Source organism: Schistocerca cancellata, chromosome 1 (genome assembly GCF_023864275.1).
Source record: "Schistocerca cancellata isolate TAMUIC-IGC-003103 chromosome 1, iqSchCanc2.1, whole genome shotgun sequence".
Lineage (NCBI taxonomy): Eukaryota > Metazoa > Arthropoda > Insecta > Orthoptera > Acrididae > Schistocerca > Schistocerca cancellata.
Window position 1 is genome coordinate 340321695 of NC_064626.1, and position 7935 is coordinate 340329629.

Consider the following 7935-nt stretch of genomic DNA (forward strand, 5'->3'; position numbering starts at 1 on the left):
CCAGGGATGGTATCGGGCACTAGCCACACGTCTATAAAGCACGGGGCTGTAATTTACGGGAGTAGGGTGATCCGTGCGCATATATCTGGTGTCACAAACATCCAGAAACCTGTCATTGTTTTATCGAATTTCTGCCACGCAGAACTGCAGCTGTATTTCATTCCAAAAATGGCCCAACCCCATTATGCAAGTAGTCATGGGGTTTTGGCTCATCCTGTAGCTAGCGAATCAACGGTCACCGCATGCGACTAGTTTGTGGCGGCTGTAAGCACAGTGCCAAATCACTCTACAGGTCGCTGCTGAGATGTGAAAGAAAGGCTGATGTACTTCCTGGGGTTGGTGAAATTTGTCGGGCTGTCCAATCGCGATGATCGTAGGTTCAGTGTGGACGTTTTCTTACCACCATTAACAGTATTGGATACCCTTGGCCTGCGCTGCAGACTGGAGCCGAGCGACCGCTACGGTCGCAGGTTCGAATCCTGCCTCGGGCATGGATGTGTGTGATGTCCTTAGGTTAGTTAGGTTTAATTAGTTCTAAGTTCTAGGCGACTGATGACCTCAGAAGTTAAGTCGCATAGTGCTCAGAACCATTTGAACAATTTTTAGACCCTTGGCCTCAGATCGGCAAAAATGATGGAGCCATCCTTTCTTACCGATCTACAACTACTAAAATCGCTGCAACTATCATTACCACGAATACTTGATCGTATAAAATTGTTGGTTGGTCAGGCCGCGAAATAGTATGGAATTATGAATTATGCCGTCTTCTGGTATTGGCATTTTCTCCATGATTTTTCTAATTCTTGTATGTCTTTAGATTTGTCTTTTAGTATTCTTGTAATTTATGACATGAGTAACACGCATTTCCATTTGGAAATTTCTTTCAAATGAGTCACAGTAAGGTAATCACAGCTACGAGAACTTACGCAGCTAGTATTTTGACATGGTGAAAAGTGCCTGTTACTCAGCACTTTCATTTCCTCACAGTATATTTCGCCATCTTGTGTATCGCGATGCTTATATTTGCTACAGACTATGAAATTTTGCTCTAACTACATTCCATGTATCGATACAAGCTCTTTAGCAACCTCTTGCTTGATCACTATGGAAACAAAGTATTGAGCGATTCGGTTGCTTTCGATCTATAGTACTGCTTCGCCGGAGTGGGACATGTAGTCCTACTTGTTCAAAATTAGTTTGCCGTTACTCTTGGTCACCACTTGTTCGGTCTTCGAATGGTGCAGTCGAAGACACACTTTGTGCTGCGTTTCTGATATTGAGGAGAACACTACTTTTGTCTGGCCGAGATCCACGCTGTTGAGCTGATATTGCAATGCATAAAGAAGCGGTTGAGACCAAATCAGTTTCCTTACCGTGATGAAGGTTAGTTCCACGTGGCGAGGTTAGTTGTTTGCTTACATTACTCCGCGTAGCAGTACCAGCTCACACGTTTCTGCACAACATAAATAGGTATTCAAAGATTGCTATCTCGACCTGTCCGGAAGCTGGTTATTGCATCACTTATTGATGTATTTCATTCAGTGCTATTATGAATTCAGAGATGTTAAAGCGTAAGGATTAATTTTTCAAGGAATCAGAGTAATCTATTTCAGACGATGTTACTTTGGTTTGTAAAGTGGAATCATGGAATCGTAGTTTGGAATAACTATATGGGGCTATTAAGTTTATCTCTTGTCTTTAAATTCTATATATTGCTTGTTAAACTTAAGTCTTATGAACTCATTTTACCAAAACCCATATCACTCTTTGTATTTGTTCTGTGTGAAACTGCCACGCTGGCAAGCCTCCATCTGATGTCCTATAAACGGTAACCACGTTAGTCACAGTCACTGTGAGGAACAGCCTCTCAACTACAGAGCTGGCACTGAGAATTATGAATCATAGTAAGTCGAGTTCCTTGCATGCTATTTAGGTTTATGTAGTACACTGTTATGAAGGAAGGGAAATTGGAGTGCAATAACTGATCACTATGATAAGGAACGGTCTTTTTCAGTCTGAGTTGATGAGTGCATGTACGGGAAAACAGCGCCACTGTACACCTAATTTCTGTAAGCGAAAAGCTAGCACATGTTCAAAGTAAGCCAATGCATTTACGAAGCTATTCATTTATGAGTTATTAACCCATGTTAGACGTGCAGGTCACAATTCGTTGCACTTAATTTATCAAAGTGTGTGTTATGTAACCATTTTCAACTTATTTTCGAGTAAGATTGCGTTATTAAGTTTCTTCTATTGGGCATTATAAATTCACGTTCAGCGTATCTTCAAAGTGTAAGACCTTATCTGTTCAAATGGTTCAAATGGCTCTGAGCACTATGGGACTTAACATCTGAGGTCATCAGTCCCCTAGAACTTAGAACTACTGAAACCTGACTAACCTAAGGGCATCACACACATCCATGCCCGAGGCAGGATTCGAACCTGCGACCGTAGCGGTCGCGCGGATCCAGACTGGAGCGCCTAGAACCGCTCGGCCACAACGGCTGGCCCTTATCTGTCATTACGTATGAGGGTAGCAGGGTAATGTCGGGTAAGAGTGCAAGTCGCTATATTTTTAAGTAGAGTAGCCTCATCAGCCACCTGACGCTACCAGCCAGCCAGTCGCATCGTTCTGACGAGTCTCACACGTGAGCTCACTACACTCACACGTCTACGTTTAGCAGATAAATATTTTTTAGTAATTCGTTATAATATTTTCAGTCGTCTTGGTAGCAGTATATAACAATCGCATTGGATCAGTATAATTTCTAATATTACCACTACGAAGAGCAGGTATGAAGCTGTTGAATAGTGTAATATATATATATATACTGCAATATGGGGCTTTTGGAGGGAAGTAAGCTTCCAGAAAAGGAAGACAAGAGAAAAGAAAGAGATAAGAAGCATAAAGGAAAATTTGTGAAAAGAAAGCTTGAAACCAAAGAGGACAAGAATGCAAAATCTATCAAATCAACACTATACACCAACTTCGACATGAAGAGACAAAGGAAAGAGCTTTGAAGATTATTGAGTGGATTGTGGGCAGTGTTAACACCGGTGGCAAGAGACTCTAATGGTTCAAATGGCTCTGAGCACTATGGGACTTAACTTCTGAGGTCATCAGTTCCCTAGAACTTATAACTACTTAAACCTAACTAACCTAAGGACATCACACACATCCATGCCCGAGGCAGGATTCGAACCTGCGACCGTAGCGGTCGCGCGGATCCAGACTGGAGCGCCTAGAACCGCTCGGCCACAACGGCTGGCCCTTATCTGTCATTACGTATGAGGGTAGCAGGGTAATGTCGGGTAAGAGTGCAAGTCGCTATATTTTTAAGTAGAGTAACCTCATCAGCCACCTGACGCTACTAGCCAGCCAGTCGCATCGTCTTGACGAGTCTCACACGTGAGCTCACTCCACTCACACGTCTACGTTTAGCAGATAAATATTTTTTAGTAATTCGTTATAATATTTTCAGTCGTCTTGGTAGCAGTATATAACAATCGCATTGGATCAGTATAATTTCTAATATTACCACTACGAAGAGCAGGTATGAAGCTGTTGAATAGTGTAATATATATATACTGCAATATGGGGCTTTTGAAGGGAAGTAAGCTTCCAGAAAAGGAAGACAAGAGAAAAGAAAGAGATAAGAAGCATAAAGGAAAATTTGTGAAAAGAAAGCTTGAAACCAAAGAGGACAAGAAGAATTCAAAATCTATCAAATCAACACCATACACCAACTTCGACATGAAGAGACAAAGGAAAGAGCTTTGAAGATTATTGAGTGGATTGTGGGCAGTGTTAACACCGGTGGCAAGAGGCTCTAATGGTTCAAATGGCTCTGAGCACTATGGGACTTAACTTCTGAGGTCATCAGTTCCCTAGAACTTAGAACTACTTAAACCTAATTAACCTAAGGACATCACACACATCCATGCCCGAGGCAGGATTCGAACCTGCGACCGTAGCGGTCGCGCGGTTCCAGACTGTAGCGCCTAGAACCACTCGGCCACAACGGCCGGCAAGAGGCATGTTCTCATTAAGCAGGCTCAGGGCCTTACATTTGTGATCATTGTTAAAGACTGCGCACTCTTAACTGCGATCCTGCGCAGCGTTACGCAAGACTGCTAAGATCGTGTAAATGTAAGCTTTAAGAAATTTATATGTAAGAAATAGCGTCAATTTAGCTAAAATTGTGCCAAATTAGTGAGCAAATGTATTATACAAAACTGGTCGGGGTCGGTCATACTTGTTGGGTAGTAATCAACAACAATTTGCAAGATACATAGCAAGATATAGATGTAGATGTAGCTGGATTTGGAGATGGGTGGGACAGAGATGTATATGGGGATGTTCTGAGAAGAAGAAGATGATGAAGCTTGTGATGGAGAAGGGGACAGAGCTGGACCTAAATTAGTGCGAACACGATTTTACAGTGTGAATGGAGATACTCGTATGTAGCTGGGGTGACGACGCACTATACTACGATAGGCAGGGTCTTTCAAGTGCGGTTCAATCGCATCCCCGCAGTTCGCACAGTACGTGCACCGGCTGGTTCCCTCGGCAGCTGTCCCATGGCAACTTGGTGGGTCTCCTTCAACTGAGCATAAGCCACGGCGCAATGCGAGGAGATGACTCTACCTTTATTTACAGTAGGGACTCAAAATGACGTCCCTCTGCGGCAACCGTAGACCCATATCTTTTGAACACATTGTTAAACATTTGTCGAGTTTCGGGTGCCGAAGTTCTTGAAATCATAAGCCGAATTTTGTATTTCTTCGACTGTATGGTGATTGTTACCACACTGCTTTTCTTTTAACATTCCCCAAAGATAAAAATGACATTTATTTAGATCTTGGGAGCGTGGAGACCAGTCAGCTATAACAACATCACAAGCTCTTAGTAATACCGCATAGACCCAATGTCGGTGTGTACTGTTACATTATCTTGCACGAAATAACCATAGTTGTTTTGCACAGATGTTAGTTCCTTGGAAAAATGTTGCATTATATTGAGCTACCACAGGATACTGTCCATATATTTATCAGGATTTACGGTCTGGTCGCAAAATATAGGTCCAGTTACACAAGTTGCACTAATCACACATCGCACTCTTGCTTTCATATCATGTAGAACCTCTTGGCTAGGGTTACCATCCGCCCCCATATATCGGTAACGTCACCTTATGGACCTTCTTGTCCCGACATCCCGACGAAACCCAATTTTGTCCCGATTTTGCAAAATACTGTTTCGAGCTTGGTTCAGGTACTAATGCAACGCCATCTGTTAGCACAACGTGTAAATAAAGCCTCAGTTAGTCTTACTTTTGTCAACAAGTTTATGTTGACAAGATCGTCTCACAGATGACGATGCATGTTGCGTGTCCTTTACCGACGGTGCAGGCACCTTCTAGATCTAGAGCAATCATTCGAGAAAACAACAGACTTCTACAGCATTATACGGGGCTAAGCAGCGTCACGCGGAAGAATCGAGCAGTTCCCATTTGAATAGCGATCTGATAAGACGATTCTTTCTAAGCGTAATGCGAACGAGTGCACGTTAGCAATGTCTGAAGTGTTTACTGCGGGTATATAGGGCGTGAAGTGTATAGTGACGCGTACTTCGATGATTAAAGTGTTATTGTCGACCGTTTACCGTCTAATAAACTTATCTTATCATAGCTTACGAAAATACCTAAGGATGAAAAGGGAAAGTGTCACACTTCGAATGATTATACAAAACAGTGGTCTTTCGTCAAGAAAGGACATACGGATCAGGAATCGTTTGAGATTTGTAGCAGTTTCATCTCAGTAAAACAATTCCAACAAGTTTCATTTTATGGCATAAGCACCGACGCATCGAACAACAAGACTGAAAAGATGTTTCCTGAAGTTCTTCAATATTTCGCTGAAATTGACGGAATCCAACAGAAGCTGCTGAAGTTTGATTCCCTGAATAACGAAACATGGGAGACAATTGCAAAGTTTTGTACAGACGCTTTAAGACAACTGCAGATTCCAGTAGATACATTAATCGCTTTCTGTGCAGACAGTACCAATATCAACTTCTGAGGGCTTCATTGACGTGACTGTGTTCCACCAAACTGAAGAAGAATTTTTTTTAAAAAATGTAGAAGGAGCTGGATGCCCTGCCCATATTCTCCACAATTCTGTTTCATGCGCTGCTGGAATCGTAACTGTCAACATTGAAATAACCGTCATGATAATATTTAATTATTTTTGAGTGTACACAATAGAGACAGAGAAACTAAAAGAGTTCTGCTTATACGTTTATGTCAGTCATCAGACTCTTCCATCTCACTTGAAACGTCCCCTTAGAACATTTGTACATGACTGTGCTTAAACTGACATACAATATTATTTAGCGCAACGCAATCTGACTTTCAGAAATCCCTACAGAAGGATGGCCCTGACTAACATTAAACTATACCTTTCACAAATCACTTACCTCACCAAAAATCTTCGTTACTCGAACTACTGCAATACAGCGAGCGCCACTACTGCCAGCTAAATAAAAGATTCAAACTACTGAAGGCACTAACTACTGATAGGGATAGTTAGCAAATGAAAGATTTTAATAGAGAGCAAACAATGTATTTACCTTAATAGTCATAATATATCATATCCAGTATTACAAACTTCGAAACTCCGCCATCTGTCTCCCCACATCCACCACTGCTGGCGGCTCACCTCCAACTGTGCAACGCTACGCGCTGTTCACATCCAGCTGCCCAACACTACAATGGCAGACAACAATGCAAACTAGCCACAGACTGCACACAGCACAGCCAGTAATTTTCATATAGAGCGCTACGTAACGTTGCCAATAAGAAAACATAAACAGCCTACTTACATAGCCCCCATGCTCCCCACAAAAAATTTTACAAATTTTTTTGGGCAGTGGCCAATACAGATTTGAAAAATTTTTTCATAATTACAGTAAGAAAGATATCAAATCCACACACTTATTAATACAATGTTGGTCAAAAGCTAAAATTTTCTCACAGTCCATAAAGATAGTCCTGATCATTCATCATAATACACTCCTGGAAATTGAAATAAGAACACCGTGAATTCATTGTCCCAGGAAGGGGAAACTTTATTGACACATTCCTGGGGTCAGATACATCACATGATCACACTGACAGAATCACAGGCACATAGACACAGGCAACAGAGCATGCACAATGTCGGCACCAGTACAGTGTACATCCACCTTTCGCAGCAATGCAGGCTGCTATTCTCCCATGGAGACGATCGTAGAGATGCTGGATGTAGTCCTGTGGAACGGCTTGCCATGCCATTTCCACCTGGCGCCTCAGTTGGACCAGCGTTCGTGCTGGACGTGCAGACCGCGTGAGACGACGCTTCATCCAGTCCCAAACATGCTCAATGGGGGACAGATCCGGAGATCTTGCTGGCCAGGGTAGTTGACTTACACCTTCTAGAGCACGTTGGGTGGCACGGGATACATGCGGACGTGCATTGTCCTGTTGGAACAGCAAGTTCCCTTGCCGGTCTAGGAATGGTAGAACGATGGGTTCGATGACGGTTTGGATGTACCGTGCACTATTCAGTGTCCCCTCGACGATCACCAGTGGTGTACGGCCAGTGTAGGAGATCGCTCCCCACACCATGATGCCGGGTGTTGGCCCTGTGTGCCTCGGTCGTATGCAGTCCTGATTGTGGCGCTCACCTGCACGGCGCCAAACACGCATACGACCATCATTGGCACCAAGGCAGAAGCGACTCTCATCGCTGAAGACGACACGTCTCCATTCGTCCCTCCATTCACGCCTGTCGCGACACCACTGGAGGCGGGCTGCACGATGTTGGGGCGTGAGCGGAAGACGGCCTAACGGTGTGCGGGACCGTAGCCCGGCTTCATGGAGACGGTTGCGAATGGTC